This window comes from Delphinapterus leucas, chromosome 5 (genome assembly GCF_059928025.1).
Source record: "Delphinapterus leucas isolate spDelLeu-1000000601 "Yukka" chromosome 5, BTC_Dleu_Yukka2, whole genome shotgun sequence".
In the NCBI taxonomy this organism is placed as follows: Eukaryota; Metazoa; Chordata; class Mammalia; order Artiodactyla; family Monodontidae; genus Delphinapterus; species Delphinapterus leucas.
In genome coordinates, this window is record NC_143133.1 from 2,854,341 (window position 1) to 2,874,771 (window position 20,431).

Genomic DNA, 20,431 nt, shown 5'->3' on the forward strand with positions numbered 1-20,431 from the left:
TGCGGTAATAACGGCAGCCCCAGGACACTACTAATCCAGGAAGGAAGCAGGATTACGCAGAGGGAGACCTCACGGCCGCCAGCCTTGGCCGGGCCCCGGGGCCTGGAGCTACGCAGGCCCCCGAGCATCCGAGGTGGGCTGGCTGGCAGGGGAGACACCCTCAGCCCTGAAGGGGGTCCGGCAAGCACATTCTGGGGATCACGCCCTACAGATCTCCCTGCCCTGTCATTGCCTTATCACAGCTCCATCTCCTGACGTCTTGAAAACATGGGGGTCTAATCTTTTCAAATGAAAATATCCTTACTTAGCCATCGCACCAGACGTCCCATGAGCTGCAAGCAGACGCCTTGGCGGTAGCGGAGGCCGTGTTGGCAGTCAGCAGCTGGGCAGGCGTGGGGCTGTGGCCGGCAGTGAACGTGAAGAAGGGGATGGGCCGGAGAGGGGCGTGGGGGGCTCGGTGCGTCGCCTGTCTTGCCCCGAGCTACCTGCACGGACAGGCCCCTCCTCCCTTGGGCCCTCAGCTCTCTCTGCACGTGCTACAAGCTTGCAGTTGGGACATTCACCCGGAGGGCCGAAGGGGTAGAGCCGTGGCAGGGGGGAGCCCGACAGCTTCCCAGGGCTGAGCCCGTGTCCAGTTCACCTCCCCTGGGTCACGGCGGGTCAGCCCTGCCCTCCCGCCACTCACCCCCCAGTGACGCCCGTCTGACCACAGGCTGAGGAGGGCCGTCACATCCGCGGAAGAGGCTGCATCAATCGGCCCTGGATTGGACAAGACACAGGACTTGCCAGGCCTGCCGACCTTTTCAAAAGGACAGCAATCCGATGACTCTGCCTGCCAGGCCCCGGGAGTGGCAGTTAACGTGATTAGCAGGAATCAGGGGCCCAGTGGAGCAGGTTCAGGCCAGTGGGAGCCTTGCCAGGCCCTCACTTTGCCAGTGGGGCTGGGAGGTCAGGGAGAGCCTCCACCCAGCCTCTCTGCCTCCAGCTGCCTTGCCCAGGTCCATCCCTGATGTGGCAGAGAGACGGACCTTTCTCAGTTCAAGGTGGAGTGTGTCACCCCCACCTCAGCCTCCTCCAGAGGAAGTCCTGATCCCTTGACGTGACCACGGCCCCCGGGGACCCCTGCTGATGAAGGACGACCAGCAGCCACAGAAGCTTCCGGGGGCGTTGTGGGCCCCGCTGTGCTATCGGAGGTGAGCACCAAGGAGACCAGGGGACACCCTCGCGTCGCCACCCTGTCTCCTCCTCCCTCCCCCCACGGTCCAACCCATCTTCCTGGCCTCCTGCTTCCACCTCCTTGGCAGCCTGGAAGCCCACCTACTTCCTGCTGTCCCTGTGGCCACCGCCCTGGCTGGGCCCCCGTGGCTTTCCCGTGGCCAGTGCAGTGGCCCATCCCTGGTCTCCAGCCTCCCCCACCTCCCTGTCCCCCTGTCACTGCAGACACAGCAGTCTTACAGAACACACGTCTGGCGATACTACCGCCCAACATAACCACGTCTACTGGCTCCGTACCTGCCGAACTCCTATACATCCTTCAACACCCACCCTAATCGTCCTGGGAGGCCTGCCCCACCTGGTGACCGTCATCATATCCCCACTGCAGGTGTGTGAAGCAGTTTGCACAAGGCCAGGTGTCTGAAATCCAGTGCACCAGGACTCCTGGGGTCCCTCGGCCCCTGACACTCAGCTTTCCTGGTGGCGGACCGCCCCCCCCCGGGCGGGCACCATCCCGGAAGTGGCGATCACAGCTCCAGGGGGGCTGGAAGCCTCTCCCGCGCTGGCCCAACATGAGTCATGGGGCCGGAGCAGCCGGATATCGATTTCTCATTTGTGTGATTAATCCACAGCCTGGAACGACCGGTTCCTGCTTCTCCAGAAGGTCAGCGTCCACACCAGCCTTGCAGGGCTGCAGAGCGGTTCACACTCGGCCTCCATGTGCAAAGGGGATGCCCCCCACCGCACCGAGGAGGCAGGGGCCGGGGGACCAGCCTGAGAAGGAGAGCTGCAGGTCCCACCCTCCTTGCTGTGTGACCCTGGGCAGGCCACTCAGCCCTTCTGTGTCCCCATGGCTTCTCCTGGAAAGAAGTTAGAACCTGCCCTGCCTCCCAGAATGAGTGACGTGCCTCAGGGCTGACCAGGCTGCATCTGCCCAGAGGTCCCCACCACCTTGTTTCTGACCTGAGCCAGCCGGCCAGGGTCCCCCCCACCCCTCCCAGGGACCCTTGCCCAATCTCCTCACCACTCGGAGTCTCTAAAATGGGAATACAGCTGCAGCACAGGGCCCTTTGTTTCCTCATACGCGGAATGGGAGCAGCCTGGGTTTTACAGCATGACTGTCTCAGGACTCTTCCTCCAGCTGAGGTGGGAGAGGCTGGGCAGGGGGCCCAGTGCGCAGAGGGGCTGCCGGGTGACAGGGTCTTGGTCCCCTTTCCTTGCGTCCACGTCTGGGGTTCATGTGATCTCACGCAGGTGGGCAGTGGGGATGCGGCTGGCTGTCGAGCTCCCTTGATCTGCAATTGCCACATGGATGCGGGGAAGGACTTGAGCTCTCAGCTCCCACCCGCCACGTCCCAGAGCCCCCTGCCCGCCAGGACAGCTCTGCACACAGCCTCTTCCCTCCCCCGCAGCCTGTCCCAGCTCTGGAATTCCCCCACCCATAGTATCTGCCATGCCAGGCCACGCCCAGCCAAGAAGGGAAGGGAGCGTGTCCCCTGAGCCTGCCTGTCCCCTGGGGTACAAAGTCCATCCTGGGCACTGTCCGCAGTCTGGGCGGCCCTGGACCAGCACCGTGTTCCAGAGCCGGTGGCCTGCCTGGACTCCCCCTCCTAAAGGACCCTGGGCCCCGATGGGCGCTGACAGCCCTGCCCGTCTGCTGTCCCCTCAGGCGACTCTGGCCGTACCCCCAACCCGACAGGCCGCCATGGCCACCCTCACTGCCCAGTGCCCACCAGCGATGCAGCCTGCGGGGCTGGTTGAGAGCCCCATGGGAAGAGTTTCTCTCGCGATGGCCCCTGAGCGGACGGGAGGGCGTGCAGGCGGCCAGGTGGAGACAGGTGAGCGCAGGCCGGGGTGAGGAGGCCTCATACCTGCAGCGATGCCTCCATCACTGCCAAGGTGGCGGAGGGGAGTGAGGAGAGGCCCAGCGTGGTGGGGCGAGTGTCCAGAGGGGCTGTGGGGGGGAGAGGCAGACACGGGCAGATGGAGCTACTTCAATTGACCGGGGCTGTGCCAGTGTCCTGGGGTCACCGTTGCAGGCACCACACATGAGGGCTTAAAACAACAGAAATTCCTTCTCTCTGGTTCAGGAGGACAGAAGTCCAGATCAAGGTGGGAGCTGAGCCACCTCCCTCTGTCTCCTTCAGCTCCGGGGGTGGCTGGCCATCCTTGGCGTTCCTCGGCGCGTAGACCCATGCCTCCCATCTCTGCCTCTGTCGTCCCTTGGCCTCCTCTCTGTGTGTGTCTGTCTGTGTGTCTCCGTTTTCTCTTCTTCTAAGGGCCTGCCCTAATCCAGCATCCCCAGATCTTAACTTACGACAGCTGCAGAAACCTGAGTTCAAAATAAAGTCACCTTCTAAGTTTCCAGGAAAGACATGAGTTTGAGGGGTGGGTACTAGTCAACCACTACACCTGGGGATGACGCCTCGGGGGCTTGAGGCCAAGAGAGAGGCCTGGGCTCTGTCGGGGGTATGTCTGAGCCTGGAGCACGCAGCCCAGGCCTGCCGGGCCAGGCTCAACAAACATTAGTGAAGGAAGAAACAAAGACTGGCGACAGGGTGGCTGGCCTGTGACGCAAGGTGAGGGGGTGAGAGGAGCCGGTGTGGGGCAGCGATGTGCTCTCGTGCCCCCAGGAAGTCGGGAAAACCTCGTGAGCAACGTGCGCACCGGGACCCAGTGAGGACGTGCCTCCCCAGGTGAGGCCCAGGGCCAGGTACCGGGACGCCATCCACCCTGTGGGCAGCTACCGGCCCAGATGCACTGGGTTTAAAGAGAGCGTGTCCAAGGTGCCTGCAATCCATTCTGGGACTTTCTGCCTTGAAAAGCATCAAATCTCCAACTTTGCCCATTTCCCCTGGAGAAAGGGCAGCCCTGGTGTTGCTCCAGAGCTAGGAAAAGAAGACTTTATCAACATGTCACCTTTAACTTCCAGTTTCCCGGGCTCCTGTCAGATCGTGTCAGGGCCTTAATTTCAACATTTTCATATTTAACATGTAGGTCCCCAGCTGCACGGCACGACGGGAGGGAGCTGCCCCGCTGTCCACATAATTGGCTCTGAGGCCCTGCGTTCTGCCCTCTGAGGAGTCTGGGTCCCACCACCCACGGATTGCAGATGGAGGAGGGCCACGCCACAGCCCAGCCCGCAGAGGGCAGCAAGAACAACGTGCGCTGGAAACTTCCACCTACTGGGCCATCCAGACTCCCGCAGGCGAAGGTGATATTTCACGCTCGCAGTGTCCCCTCCTCTCCCAGGGACTCTGCTGTCTTCTGATTGTTCAGGTCGAGCTACTTCTTCTGGAACCAACACATGCTACCGTCTCTGGATGCTGGGTCATCCTTTAATCCATTCCTCCTTTCGTCCTTCCGTATATCCATCCACCCACCCACCATCCACCCACCCATCCACTGTCCACCCATCCACCCATTCATCCATCCATCCAATAAAAATGCTTCTTTTATTCAGCATTCATTTTTAAAATCGAAGTATAGTTGATTTGCAACATTGTATTACTCTCAGATGTACAGCAAAGTGATTCAGTTATATATATATTCTTTTCCAGATTCTTTTACAGGATATTGAATATAGTTCCCTGTGCTCTACAGTAAATCCTTATTGTTTATCTATTTTATATATATCAGCATTCATTTAAAAACAAACATTTGGGGCTTCCCTGGTGGCGCAGTGGTTGAGAGTCCATCTGCAGATGCAGGGGACACGGGTTCGTACCCCGGTCCGGGAAGATCCCACATGCCGCGGAGCGGCTGGGCCCGTGAGCTGTGGTCGCTGAGCCTGCGCATCCAGAGCCTGTGCTCCACAACGGGAGAGGCCACAACAGTAAGAGGCCCGCGTACCGCAAAACAAAACAAAAACCAAACATTTATTTGAGATCCATGTAGTAGTACTGATCTGTGCATCACACTACAAAATTTATTCCATTCATTCATTTACTTAATCTCCCACTGCAATCCCAAGCATGTGGCAGGGATGGTGAGCCGCCTGTCAAAGTCCACGCTCTCCTCGTCCTCCTGGGACACAGCTCTGTGACACTTCCCAGCCTCTCTTGCAGTTACTTGCAGCCACGTGACTGAGTTCTGACCAAAGGGAGGCGAGGGGAAGTGAACGGTGCCATCTCCAGGCCGAGGATTTGAAGAAGCAGGTGCACCTGCTCTGCAGTCTCTTTTTCCTCCCCCAGCTGGATGCAGGTGACCATGGGACCCAAGGAAGGCAGAGTCACAAGGGGACAGAGTAAGCATCCATTAATCTATGCAGGAGAAGACTGCCCACCTACCACCTGGCCAGGAAGGTTTTATGAGCAAGAAATAAACATCTATCCTGGTTGAGACATTATGTGTTTTGGGGTCTTTCTGTTACCACAACCAAACCCACTTTAACAGAGCAGGCATTTTTACCCTCGATGTACAAAAGGGGAAACCGAGACCCACAGGAGAAAGGAATTGACTTGGCAATGATTTCTTGGATCTGACACCAAAAGCACAGGCAATGAAAGCAAAAATAGACAATGAGACTACGTCAAACTAATAAGCTTCTGCACAGCAAAGGAATCATCAACAGAATAAAAAAGCAACCTATGGAACGGGAGAAAACATTTGCAAACCACCCTATCTGGTAAGGAGTCAATACCTAAAACACGCAAGGAACTCCTGTAATTCAACAGCGAAACACCACCACCAACGAAGCAAATAACCCGACTAAGATGCAAGGACATGAACAGACGTGTCTCCAGAGAAGACACACAAATGGCCAACAGGTATAGAAAAAGACGTTCGACATCGGTAATCATCAGGGAAATGTAAACAAACAAACCACGACGACATACCACTTCACTCACACCTGTCAGCACGCACGCACACGAGAGAGAGACAGAGAGAGGGAGAGGGGGACGGAATATCGGTGAGGATGTGGAAAAATTGGAAACCTTGTGCACTGCTGGTCGGAATGTAAATTGGTGCAGCCATTATAGAAAATAGTACGGCAGTTCCTCAGGAGAGTAAACACAGCAATCCCACTTCTGGGTATTTAGCCAAAGGAAATGAACTCAGCATCTCGAAGAGTTATCTGCACTTCCGCGTTCACTGCAGCATTTTCACCATAGCCAGTATCTAGAAAGAACCAAAGCGTCCATCGACAGGCGAGTGGCTAAAGAAAACGTGGTATATAGGTAGAATGGAATATTAGTCAGCCTTGAAAAAGAAGGAAACCTTGCTTTTGCAACACCACAGATGGACCTTGAGGAGATTATGCTAAGTGAAATAAGCCAGACACCGAAAGACACTCACGTCTACGTGGAATCTAAAAATACTCAAACTCATAGAAGCAGAGAGTAGAATGGAGGTTGCCAGTGGTGGGGGAGGGGAGAAGGGGAGATGTTGGTCAAAGTGTAATAGGGAAGAACCTTTGTTCTATTGCAAGTTAATCACTAAAGGGATGTTGCCCCATGTGAGGGGGGGTACCTCTGGGGAGGAGCCGTCCTTCCAGGCAGAGGGAGCAGCGAGTGCGAAGGCTCTGAGCCCTGTGGGGTCCTCGATGCCCACCTACCCCACCAGGTGGCTGAAGATTCAGTGCGGTGACAGGCACGGGTCACACGCTCCCCTGGGGATGGAGCCTCAGGGTCTTTGCCCTCCCTCCAAGAGGTGGAGGGAGACGAGGAACCCCCAGGGCAGGGGGTTCAGGCCAGGGCTCCCCTGGGGCCACCCCGTGTCCCGCAGGAACGGCAGCCTTGACCCCCGCCCGCACCCTGGGAATGCACGGACTAGGAGACCATTGCAGTACAACCGTCAAGATTTTGAAAGGTCATAAAACGTTAAGGATACTGACGGAGGGAAAATATCACAGATTTCGTCGGCAGTTTCTTGGCCTATTTTAATGACATTAACTTTTTAATTAAAGTTGAGGGCTCAAGACTTTCCAATGGAACCAAGTTTCGCTTCTGAATATAGCGGCTGTGCCTATGGGGATTCTAATCCAGGGAGCTTTCTGGAGCTCCAGAAGTGGGGCGGCAACAGGTGAAGGGGGTCCAGGGTGGGGAGAGCGGGGGTGCCGTCAGTCCGGAGGCAGACGAGCCTGGAGAGGGTGAGGGAGGGGCAGTACTGACACCCAACACTCTTGTGAGTGCCATCACGGGGGGCGTCCCAGCACCCACCCCGCCTGCCCTCATGGGGGAGCGAGGGGTGCCAGCCTCCCTTCCCTGTGTGACCTCGCCGCGCGTGCTGCCCTCAAGAGCCTTCGGTGGCTCCCCTTTACTCTGGACGAACTCCCGGCCCCCTGCACAGCTCTGCCCCTTGTGAGTTGTGCGACCCCGTCCCTTACTCAGCTGTCCTGTGCCTCAGTTTCTTCCCCTGTAAATTGGGACCAACGGCAGTTCCAACCTCACAGGACTGGGTGAGTCAGTGAGGCTGGTCCACGAAGGTGCCCGGCCAGGGGACGGTCGTCGTCAACATCGGAGTCACGCTGGCCGACCCCGTGCTCCCCACTTGTATCTAACACCACCGCCTTCAAAGCACTTATGGGCCCCCAAATGCCCCCGCCGCCCTGCCTTCAAGCCTGCCTGCCGTCCCTCTCCTGGAATTCTCCCCCATGGTCCCAACTCTGAGCCTACGCTCACCAGCTCCGCCTGTCAGAAGTGCTCCTGAACCACGGCCAAAGCAGGGGGCTCGCTCTGGTCTCCGGACCACCCGGCCCCGTTCCCTCCCCACACCCCACCACCCTATGGTTCCTGGGTCTCTCCTGTGACCCAGCTCAGCACCCCCAGGCCTGGCACGTCATGCACCCAGGCTCCCACCGAACTTAACACCGAGATCAGCAAAGGGAGGGAGGGAGGGAGGGGACGAAAGCAGAGACACCGAGAGACAGACACTCACACACACAGAGGAAAGGCCCAGAAATAAAGAGAGATCCAGAGATGCAGAGAGACAGACAGAGACAGAGCGAAAGATACACAGAGGGAGAGACAGGGAGACAGCGAGAGTTATAGGGACCGAGAGAGACACACCGAGAGAGAGACGGAGAGGCACGGAGAGAACGAGGAGGTCAAGAGCGGTGAGGACACAGAGAAGCTGACGAGAGAGACTCGGATCAGATTCGGACAGAGGTGAGCTGGGGCCAGAGACAGAAAACGCCTTTGGCCATGGAGGCGTCAGGGTGGGAGCAGCCTGCCCCGCCCATGCCCCCTCACGGCCCGGGCCTCTGGGAGGTGGGCTAGGGTGGGAGAGACCAGCCTCAACCCCTGGGAGGCGCTGTCCCCGGGGTTTAGAGAACGGGGCTCCGGGGTAGGAGAGTGGGCTTCTGGATGGGCCCTCGGCAGGAAAGCAGCCCCCAGGCTCCACCTGGGCCCACACCTGCCCTGTATGGTAGCTGAGGGGGTAGGGGGCTCCACAGGGTAGCTGTCAACAGTCTGTGGGGGGCGCCTGGTCTGGGGGCCCCCTGCCCACCTCCAGCCAAGCCCTCTGCAGAGAAGTCTGGGAAGGCGTGGCCGGAGTGGGGTGGGGACGGCTGGAGAGGGGCCAGGTCGCCTCTCCAACCCCGGGAGAGGGTGGAGCCCTGGGTTGCCGTGGAGACCGAGAGCCCAGCCTGCGAGGAAGCCTGGGCACTTGGATGTGCACCTTAACAGGCTCTCCAAAGTCAGGATCCTAAGGAACTGGGAGGGTGGGGGCTGGGGGTGTGGGACGCAGGGGGAGAGGCACAGGGTCGGGGGGACAGACCACAGTGGTGGGTGCCCCCGGGGACGGCCCCCACCTCCTCACTGGCCTGGAACAAGCATGGCCACGAGGGCATGCTTACTCAGTAAGCACCCACTGTGGGCCTCCCCCCTGCAGAGCCGATGGGCTGGGCTGGGGGGGCAGGGGGCTCTCAGCAGGTCTGGGGAGGACAGAAGCCTGCTCCCACACAGCTGGACAAAAGGCAGCCGGTGAGGAACGATGCTGCCCGTTTACCAATGAAGAAACAGAGGCCCAGACCACCTTGTTCGAGTCGCCCAGGCCTCTAAGTGTGGACCCACTGAGCTTGGAGCCCACCTGGCAGTGGGCTTCAGAGCCTGGGCTGTTCCTTCTCTGTGGGGCAGTGGGCTGGCCCCTCAGTCCGAGGGCGCAGGCAGGTCTGGGTGTCGTGCCTCCACACAGAGAGCAGCGAGGTGTTTGGAGGAAGGGGCACCTGTCCCTAATTTGCACAATGGCCCCAAAGACTGCAGAAGTTCCAAGGCGGCAGTGGCCCAACCCAGGGCTATCAGGGAGGGCTTCGCAGAGGAGGCCTCGCAAACCCTGAATCAGAGGGTAAGTAGGGGCCTGCCGGGCAGCAGACAGGGAGGGCACACTGTGTCCCCTTGCCCACTGTGCTGCTGCTGCCCCAGGGCTCAGAGAAGCCCTGCTGAGCTGTGTGGGGAAGGGTCCACTCTGGGACAGGCTCCCAACCAGTCCAGGTCCCACCCTTCCTGTAAATGACAGGTGGCCACCCCCTTATAAGAGCCAGGCGGGGAGTCCCTTAGCCTCTGCTCTCCCTCCCTGGCCTCCCCTTTGTACTCTGAGCCAGGCCAGCCAGAGGCAGAAGTAACCGCCTTCCACCCCGGGTCCTGTTACTGCTCAGTTAATGCACCTGATGGAGACACTGCAGTGGAGGCCGGTCGGCGTCCCGTGTAAGTGTGTGTCCTGAGGCTGCTTCCCACGCTGACTGTGAATGGGTCCCAGAGGAAGAAGGGCTGGCTCCAGGGCACCCTTGGTGGTGAGGCACCGTGGCTTCTTCCAGTGCCCGGCTCAGGGTGGGAACCGCCTCTGGGGATGGTCGGTTGGGGGCGGGGCGGTAGAGGGGCGGGGCTGGCCAGGAGAGGATGGAGAAGCAGGAAAGCTGGGAAGACAGCCCGTAAAGAGATGGAGAGGGCCATGGGGCACAGGGGCAGAAGGACGGCCTCAGACTGTGCACGGGATGGAGAGCGGAACGGGAGTGGGAAGAGCCACAAAACAAGGCTCTGGTGACAAAGGTGCCTGCAGGAGCGGGCAGGGAGCGAACAGAAAACCTCTGCACACGTGGTAGCATCCTGGGAGCACTTGCTGCCGCGATGCCCTTCCTTGTGGGGTCTCAACCACAGCGGATAAAGCCGTGCTGGCCGCCGGGTCTCCTGAGGACAGAGAAAACAGCAGATCCCTAGAAAGTGTGACAGACAAGAAGACTCAAGCCGGCTGCAGCTCTGAACCGTGCAGACCTGGAATGTCCCTGAATTCCAGGCAGAGACTCAGGGGTGTGAGGGCTGACCAGGGCTCTCTGGGGACCCGTGGGACGAGCACAGCCTGTGACGTGTGTGGTGGGACATCGGGCGGGTCGCTCCTGGGCTTTCAGCCTCAGTCTTCACGTCTGTGAAATGGAGGAGCACAGCCCGCCTCCTAGGTTGCGCTCAGGTTGTTGGTTGACCCACTGCCTCACACCTGACCCAGCTGCCTTTGCACCTGCTCAGGTGTCTTCCTTCACCCGACTTCCTCTCAGCCGTTGGGTGCCTGTTGGACTTTTGAGGGACGACTCTACACCGTAGGGGACAGACACCAGAACAAATAAACACGGGGAGAAAAGGCAACTTCAGAAAGAGAGAGGTTGCTTCCTTAAAACAAGAGCAGCTGCTCTAAGAAACGAAAAAGCCAGAGAATACGCGCGGGCTGTTAAAAAATATTTAAATATACATGATGAGCAAAATTTAAATTAGCAGAAGGGTTGGAAGAAAAATGTGAGGGGATCCCTTAGAAGATAAGACAAAAAGAGCAATCAAAAATAGGAAAGAGGGCTTCCCTGGTGGCGCAGTGGTTGAGAGTCTGCCTGCCGATGCAGGGGACGCGGGTTCGTGCCCCGGTCTGGGAAGATCCCACGTGCCGTGGAGCGGCTGGGCCCGTGAGCCATGGCCGCTGAGCCTGTGCGTCCGCAGCCTGTGCGCTGCAACGGGAGAGGCCATGACAGTGAGAGGCCCGCGTACCGCAAAAAAAAAAGAAAAAAAAATAGGAAAGAAAATATTTTAAAACAGAGATTCAACAGAGACTACGACGGGCTGGGAGCCGTGTCTGGGCACCTAGAGAAGCAGTGCTGGGTGACCTTGGGCAGGTTACTCAGATCTGCCGGAGCATTTGGGGCAGAAAGACAGTGTTAGGTGGAGGGATCGTGTGATGAGACACACTGCTCGCCTGAGCGTTCGCTCAATGAAGACGACAGAGTGAGCGCTTCCAAGTAACCAGAGCCCTGATCAAGATACAGACAGAGGGCTTCCCTGGCGGCGCAGTGGTTGGGAGTCCGCCTGCCGATGCAGGGGACACGGGTTCGTGCCCCGGTCCGGGAAGATCCCACATGCCGCGGAGCGGCTGAGCCCGTGAGCCATGGCCGCTGAGCCTGCGCGTCCGGAGCCTGTGCTCCGCAACGGGAGAGGCCACAGCAGTGAGAGGCCCACATACCACACACACACACAAAAGATACAGACAGAGCGTGACTGCTCACCCAGGAGGTCCTCCAACACCACAGGGCGATTCTGCCTGTGCCTGGGCTTACAGAGTGGAATCAGGCCTCAGAACTTAAAGGACTGAAACAATGGCGCGACACCAACAAAAATACCCATGTTTAGTAAAGTAGCCCAGTATCCTGAATTATGAGAGTCAAAACTATGCCATTTATAACCACAAATCAGCCCATAGGCCGGGGAAATAAAACTCCAAGGTAACGCTTGAGTCAAAGAGAGGAAAGTTCCCTGAAGTTGGGGAGGCCTCGGAGCTCACACCCTGGCTCAGCGACGCACGGCGTTTCCGGGGTCTTTTGGTTTTTTATTGGAGTATAGCTGATTTACAATATCGTGTTAGTTTCCGGTGTACAGCATAGTGATTCAGTTGTATGTATATCTTTCTCAGATAATTTTCCACTGTAGGTTATTACAGGATATTGAATACCGTTCCCTGGGCTATACGGTAGGTCCTTTTTGCTTATTTATTTTAGGTGGAGTATTTTGTCTTAATCACTGACCGGTGATTGAAACTCACGGTGAAAACACAGACTGGGGTGTGACCAGGAGAGGGGAAGTGGCGCCGAGGGGTTGAAGGAAGATGCTTCTGACACTTGTTAGAATGGTAGGGAGGTGATATTCAGGACGCGGCAGTGGGGGAGCGGGATACGACTGGTGCCAAATTCGACAAGGACGGGGGGCGGTGGGGGGATCTGTAGCCAAGGACGGGGCGGATGGAAATACTAAGAGGAGATGTCCAGGGTCCAGGGACCCTTCCAGGTTGAGGCTGGGTCAGGAAGAGGCCCTGAGGGGCCTGGCTGAAGTTTGGTCTGGGAGCAGAGGGTCCTTGTCAGGGGCCCGTCCCTCAAGTTCCACCAAAAGCTTCAGTGGAAATTGGAGGGTGGGCTTATGATTTGAAGCTGAGGTTAAACACCAAGGGGCCAGCACCATGATGCGGGTCTGAGGCCTCTGGGTTGCAGCATGATGGGCGGGGGGGCCGCTCAGCAGGCCCCTCTTGTTCTACGGTTGTGGTGCATCTTACTGCCAGCTCACGGTCAGCCATGTCCAAGAGTTCGTAACCATCCAGCTAAGAAGCAGGCCGAGACCACCAACCACAGGCAGACCCTCCATCCCACAGGCTGGGTCCCTGGGCCCCGGACCCGGGACGTTGCTCCCACAGGCCATGCTTTGTTCCCTCTCCCCTACCTTCCTCCAGGACACAGCCAGGTAAGGCGACCCCAGGACAGTCAGGAAGGGTCCCCACCCTCCGCATCCCGGCATGGGCAGGCCGCTCTCAGGCCACTCATATACACGGGCAGGAGCCCGATCGCGGGGTCCCCAGCCCCTGCTTCAGGGCCCTAGCAGAGCAGGGGTAGCAATTGTCCTATTTCACAGATGGGGAACCTGAGGCATCCAGGGCCCTGGTCTGCTGAGACCTCAGGCTCCTGGGCTGCAGGGGATATGCTGTGACGATGGAGTCTGTGGGGAGGGCTAGAGCCCCAGAAGCTCCCTCTCCCCCTTTGGGGCATGCAGGGGGCCTTTGCAAACTGTTTAGAAAGATGGGGTGCAGCCCAGAATCTTTCCCAATCCAGAAACTCCGGCCGTGTGGTGGGAAGAGCCAGGTGGGGCTGAGGTTCCACCAGGACCGAGCTGGGTCCCTCCCATCTAGGGCTGGGTTGGAGGACCACAGGCCTGCAGGAGACCCCGCCCCCTAGGCCTGGGCACAGGCGGAGCCGACCTGTTGCATCCCCCATCACCCGGACCCCCGCCCCAAGGCACCCACAGGTGGCTCTTCCCACAGATCTGCAGACTCACGCCACCCCTGCCCTATCCAATCCGGCTTCCTGCTCAGTTATTACCATTTAGTAAGTCGGCGCTGGCTCCCTGCGCAGGAAGGAAGTGTTTCGCTGCCATCTGCTGGCCATTTGCCAAAGAGGTGGGACCTGCACCTAAGAACCTGGGGATGGGGGGCAGGAAGGGGAAGGGAGGGCATGGGAGCGGGTAGGTGGAGGGTAGAGGAGAGGATAGGAAAGGAGGAGACATGAGATGGAAGGGGGCAGGGAAGGGGAGGGGAAGGGGGAGGGAGGAGGGGGGAAGAGAGGGAAGGTGGGGAAGGGATTCTTGAAGGAAAGGACTGGTCATGACTTGGAGAGACCTGGGCTTGGATTCTGGCTGTGTGACCTCGGGTAGGTTGCTCAGCATCTCTGGGCCTCATTTCCTTTATCTACAAAACTAAGATGACAAAGCTTACCTCGGAAGGGTAGCAACCGCAGAGTATCACAATGCCCGCGCCCCTGCCCGGGAGCCGTGCAGTGAGGGGCTGCCCATCCCAAGCAGGCTTCCCTTAGAGGCTAGAAGTCTTCCGGTTCTCACTCCCGGCCTTAAAGTGGATGGAGCAATTCACCCAAGACCCTGTGGGTCAGATGGAGAGCCAGCCGCGCACAGGTCAAGCTTCAGGCTTACAGCCCGAAGCGTGGAAGGGGGAGGGCCACGGTGAGAAACAGTGGCCTCTGAGGGACGAGGTGACCTGGCGCTCGCCAGCTCCTCAGCCTGACGTACTCCCTTCAGGATAGCGGAAAGTGGTCACATAGGAGACAGAGTGGCCACCGTGTCACTCTGCCCTCCAGAGTTCCAAGAGTGTCACTGGAGACCAAGTCCATTTCACAGATGGGGAAACTGAGGACTCCGAGGGACCTGGTCAACGGGGACCACGTCGGGGGGGGCGAGCTGGGTACCTGCTGCACCAGCGGGGTCAGAGCCCGAGGCCCCGTGGCTCCCCAGGTGGGGCAGAAGGGAGCTCTGGGTGTGGATGCGTCAAGCCCGTGGCCTGTGCCCCCTCCACGCAGCGGGAGGCCCTTATGCCTCCATGAGGGAGGGGTCTGGTCCCTCTGAGTGTCCCCTGCACTGAGTACAGACTTATATACTCAGAGAATGTCTGGGAAGGAGGAGGGAGAGAGAGACTTGGAGCAGGAAAGAAGTGGGCAAGTGAGTTAGGGGCTTCGGAGGGGTGACTGACGCCTCCCGGAAGGCATGTCCGCATCCTAACCCCAGAACTGAGGACTGTGCCTTTATCGGGAAAAGGGTCTCTGCCGATGTAGGTTAACGATCTTGGGATGAAGAGATGCTCCTGGCTTATCCGGGGGCCCTAAGTCCAGTGACTGGTGTCCTTACAGGGGAAGGAGAGGAGACAGACACACAGAGAACAAAGGAGGCCATGTGAGGACAGAGGAGACTGAGGGATGCGGCCACAGCCCAGGAACACCTGGGGCACCTGGAGCTGGAAGAGGCGGGAAGGATCCTCCCCCGGAGCCTGTGGAGGGATGCAGCCCTGCCTACCTTGTGCTTTTAAGCCGGCCCTGCCCATCCAGCCCCCCACCCCACCCTGGTGTGCGTAATTAGCTAGGTCAGCCCTAGCCGCTGACCCGGGACTGCTCAAGAACACCGTAGACGCTCCTCACCAGTCCATATTTACTGTCCCCGCACTTTGCCCTTTGAAGCCCTCATGGGGGAGGCCTAGTGACGCTGCCTCATGTCCCTGTGTTACCCTCGGAGGCCAGGGTTGCCCTGAAGGGGGCTGGGTGGAGCAGGGGATAAGGTCCCAGGAAGCCCCCGGGAAAGGTGGGTCCCAGGACACAGCCCAGAACGACAGGGGACACGCTTCTTGGGGTGTGGGCATTGGGCAGGGGTCCAAGAGCGGGAAGTTGACTCTGTACCCAGGTCTCCCCCCACTGTGCTCTCTTCCCTCGGGGTTACTTCTGTGCCCTAGAGAAGTTTTGTCCACTTGCTCCGGCCTGTTCCCAGCTGAGCTTCAGGACCAGGGGACCCGGGGTCCATGCGCTGAGAAGAAGCAGCAGTGCCCTCAGGGGCCAGGAGGGAGGGAAAAGTGTGGCTGGTGAGAGTACCCGGGCACAGCAGGTGTTGGGGGGATCTGGGGGTGGGTGGAGGGTGCAGCCATCCTGCCCTGCCTGGAGGAGTCCACTTCCGAGGACAGGGCTGTATGTGAGGGCGGAGCGCCCACAGTGGCATCGCCAACCCTATCCTGCAGCCGAGCAGGGTGACGGGCTCCAGGTGCCCGGCCAGGACCTGCCTTCTGGCTTGGTGGCCCAAGACAGACTCGAGATGCTGAAAAGCAGGGGATCCAGCTGGGGCCGGCATCGGCAGCAGCCACGAGGGAAAGGGGCCTTTCACCCCAGGCGGGCTGCAAGCCCTGGACCTGCCCAGCCTGCTTTGGGGGCTGCATCACCGCTAACCCGTCTGTCTGTCCCTGGACACCTGAGCTCCTGGTGGGGGTGGGGCAGTCCCAGCTGGCTCATCCCCTCAGGCCGCGCATGCCCCCGAGGCCCGGGGCTTCACTGTGTAGGCATCGTGCAATCGTAGTGCGGAGCAACAAAAAGGACATCTCAAAACCCCGACGCCCAAACAGGTGGGGACAGCATATGTTTGGAAACAACAGATGTAATCAAACCAACACCCAGAGACGCATGACAACTTGTCCTGGGTCATCTGGAGAGCCACCGGAGCTGGGCTGCCTCGGCTTCCCCCGCAGGCCAGGCTCACATAGGAGGGGCGGATGGAGAAGGCCTCCACCCCACTCCAGAGGCTCCCCGGGGCTCCCCGTCCACCACCCGGGCCCCCAGGGATGAGGGGCTTATTCCCCGTCCACACGGCCCTCGGCCCTCTGCCTTCTCTGTGGGTCCGAGGACACTGCCTCACCCCGTCACTCCTTCCCCAGGGCGGCCAGCAACTAGTCAACGTGGGAGAGCGCTGGTCTGGCCCCGCTTGGCCCGAGCCTGCTCCACCTGAAGGGTCCTGTGGGGTCCAAGGGACTTTGTCCCACGTTGCAGCTCTGGCTGTGCCCCTACTTCCCAAGATGTGGATCCCAGGCACACCCCCTGAGCCCCGGGCCGCCTGTGCCAGGGTCTGCTTCCAGATTCCACCTCCACGCTTCATACTGAAGTGTAGGGACATTGGTGGGAGGCCAGAAGTTCATGCCTCTCTGAGATGGAGAATTTCCTTCTCTTGTGTGAGAATCACACCTTCTCACTGATATCATCGCATCCATTCACTAAATCACTGAATGTACTGGCTCCATTCGGGACGCCCGACAGACAGCAGCGCACAAAACAAAAATCTCATCTTTATGGTACCTAAGCCTGGATGGAGGCCAGCAGTAAAGAAATACAATGAAATATGTTAGCTTTATATATGATTCCAGGGTGTGATGGGTCGGGGGAGGAAAGTGAGGCAGCTAAGTAGATAAAGGAGGTGCAGGCGTTTAGCCAGTGGCCTTTGGGAAAAGGTGATGTGAGCAGAAAGGGTTGCACAGCAAGGAGAAACCCTGGTGAGTACCAGGGGGAGAGCGTTCCTGGCTAATGGAACGGCCGGTGCAGAGGCCACGAGGCAGGACACGGTTTGGCGACTGCTTCAGGCAGCCCCCAGATGCCTGCCCAGAACCGGTAAATATCTCGGTTACACGGCAAAGGTTGTACATGCAATTACAGTGGCAACTCATCTGTCCTTAAAATAGGGAGATTATCCTGGATTAACAGGTGGGCCCAATGTCATCACGAGGCTCCTTAAAAGTAGAATCGGGGTGCGGTGGAGAAGACCAGAATAATGTGACAAGGTGACCAAACACTGCTGGCTTTGGAGATGGAGGAAGAGACCATGAGCTGAGAAGTGTGGGCGCCTCTCGAAGCTGGAGAAGCAAGGACATGGATTCTCCCCTGGCGCCTCCAGAGGGAGCAGGGGCCTGCCCACACCTTGAGTTTAGCCCAGGGAAACCCCGTCGGACTTCTGATCTCCAGAATGGCAAGATAATACATTTGTGTTGCTTTAAGGCACCAGGTTTCTGGTGATGGGTTATAGCGGCCACAGGAAACTAGCACCTTGTTCTGGAGAACCAGAAAGCACTCCCGTGGACTTCGGGCAGCTCTCTTCACCTCCTGGGGCCTCAGTTGTCCCATCTGTAAGAAGAGAGTTGTGTACCCATTTGGAGGCTCATTTCTCTTTCCTCGGAGTGATCAGCTAGCTTAGGGACAGCTGTGAGGGGTAGCAGATGTCTCTGGGCTCAGTGTTCGGCCTTGGCTGCCATGACAACCATCTTCAGGCCTGGCTGGGCCGGGATGGGGGAGGGGTGATCCTGGCAAGAAGTGGTGACCGCAGCGTTGGCCTCACCCAGGGCTGGAGCTCAGGGAAAGGCGATCGGCCTTTAAGTGGGTGCAGCCCCCTCTCCTGACAAGTCCAAGGGTGCTGCTCTAGCCACATCCCCTGCCCCCCTGCACTCCGCCAGGTGTATCCAGCTGACACCCGATGCCTTCACGTGGGGTGTCTAAGGAGCTTCTCAAACTCCATGTTGGCAGAGACTCACTCTGCACAGGCAGCTCCAACCCTCCTGTCACCCTCAGCCCCTCACCTTCTCCGGCCCCCACGCCGACCCATCAGAAGCACCTGACTGCGACCTTTGAGGCAGATCTTGGACCTCATCAACTCCCCACCTCCACCCTCCCATGCCAGCCACAGACTCTTCCAGCAGCTTCTTCATGAGTTCTCCCTGTTTCTGCCCCAAAATAAGTGGGATCGTCTCCCTGCCCACTACCCCAGCTGGGCTCTGAGATGACACCTGGGCCCCTCTGACTCATTTCTCCCCGACTGTGCCTCTGCCCAAGCCCGCTGGGCTGCCCCGAGGAATGCCCCAAGCTCTCCGAGCCCCGGGCCTTTGCACTTGCTGCGCCCCGCTGCCTGGGAGCTCTTCTCCCTCCCGGAGTCACGTCATCCGTTTCTCCCGTGACCACCTACTGCACCAACACCACTTGCCCTCCTCAGAGGCCCTGGAACCCACTCCTGACCAGTACAGACAGTTACGGCCAGTTCCACTCACCAAAGGCTGGCTCACACCTGCCTGGACCCCCTTATCCCCAGCACCTGGAACAGCAGGTGCTCATGAAGCCATCCCTGGATGGAAGAAAGAATGAAAGCCCCCCTATCCTGGGAGGAGCAGCAAGGGGGCTGATGCCCCAGATCACCTCTCCCCACGTCCTGGGGGCCCAGCCCAGAGCTGAGGCCCTGCCCTGGGCAGCCAGCTCTCTGCACACTGGGACCCAGGACCAACTTCCCCACAGGCGTCTTCTTGTTTCCCAGGGACTCCAGGGCCTGCCTCCTGGGGACGATGTGGGTGGAAAGTGCAGGGGCTCTTGAAGGAGCCAAGCCGAGGCCCAGTCCGGGTCTGGTGTCTTGTCCATGAGCTGTGTGACCTCAGCAAGTCTCCACACCTCTCTGACTTGTTCTCATTGAAAGATGGGTGTGTCCCACCGTCCTCCGGAAGGGTCCCTTCCATGCTGTGTCCCGGTCTCGGCTCTGAGACTGCTGTGTGACCTGGTGCTGGTCCCCTCGCCTCTCTGGGCCCGAGATGTCAATCTACTGTGTCAGGGAGGGGACAGGGGTCCCGGAGCACTTCCCAGCTGAGAACAAGTCGTTTCGCCTGTCCGAGCCTCAGTTTCCCCGTCTGAGAGGTGACAATGATGGTACTTGCCTCACACAGAGCTGCATATGAGGATTAAATGAAAGAATGTGTGAGCACCTGGCACACAGGAAGCTCTCAGGGCCGGGAGGTGCATTGCTGTTCTCTGTGCTCTGAAGCCCGAGGGGTGCTAGGCAGGAGACTCTAGAACCCCCAGCCCCAAAGCCCCAACTGCATTTACCCCAAAGTAGGAAATCTTTGTCGTTGTAGAAATCACTCAGGACTGGGGTTGACAGATAAGCTACAGGAAGCCCAGTTACCTGTGAATCTCGGACAACGGAGAATCATTTTTAGCATAAGTGTGCCCCGAATATTTCGGGTGTAATCCTACTAGGAAGAGTATTCCTCATTCATCTGAAATTCACCTTCCGCGGGGCGTCCTGTGTTTTCATTGCCTGTCAGCCCTGCTTGGTGGTCTTCACAGGTTCAGACCCCACCCCCAGCCCTCAAAGCCCACCTTGGGAGTGTGGTGCTGGGATGGGGTTCCATCGTGGGACCCCGAGTGTCAGATACAGGCGGTTTGGGAAGTGGCCACCAGGTGGCGCCATTGGGCCATAGACACGGGTCCTCCGTGTTTCCTGCCACCAAGCCCCAACTCTCCACCACCTCTCTGAGGTCTGGGGCCAGGCACCCCCTCTGGGCCTCGGGTCCCCAAGGGCATCACAACAGGTGGCGGTGTGCGTTCCGAGGCTCCCACAGGGTTGCCTGGGCTCCCCTGACGCACAGCCCCTCACCTGGGCAGGTGGAGCCCTCCTGGGCCAGACCTTGTCTCCTTGACACACCAGGTCAGGGTGCGGGGATCCAGGCACTGAGGGGCTAGAGGAAGGGGAAGAGCAGGTCCCAACACCCACCCACCCCCCAGAAGAAAGCCTCTGCCTCCTCTCTCCCCGCTTCTCTCGCCTCTGCTCCTCTGGTACAGCAACCTGTCTCTCCATCTGTCTGTGGGTCTCTCCCTCCATCCAGCCTCCATTCCTCTGGTACCTGTGATGTGGGTCCCCAGCCCTGTGACCTGGGCAGGGACACAGCCTCCCAGACCCCGTCCCTCCCTGTGATGGTTCACTGGTACGATTGGGCCTGACTCTGGCAGGGGCTGGGGCCCCGGGGGCTTGGGGGCTCAGGGGTGGGGGGGAGACCCCCGTAACGCACTGGCCTTCCCTCTCTGAGCACCGGCTGTGTCCCGGGGAGGCTTTAGGTCCTTTAGGCACTGACCCAGCTGCTCTTCATG

At 59.0% G+C, this 20,431-nt stretch overlaps 1 long non-coding RNA gene across 1 annotated transcript; it reads left to right on the forward strand.

Moving 5' to 3' along the window:
• The first annotated feature begins 792 nt into the window (after window positions 1-792).
• LOC149749083 (uncharacterized) lies at window positions 793-3,020 on the forward strand. Its single transcript, XR_016393182.1, has 3 exons — window positions 793-1,193; window positions 1,441-1,603; window positions 1,848-3,020. It is a non-coding gene; the product is annotated as an uncharacterized LOC149749083 (long non-coding RNA).
• Window positions 3,021-20,431: the final 17,411 nt, after the last annotated feature.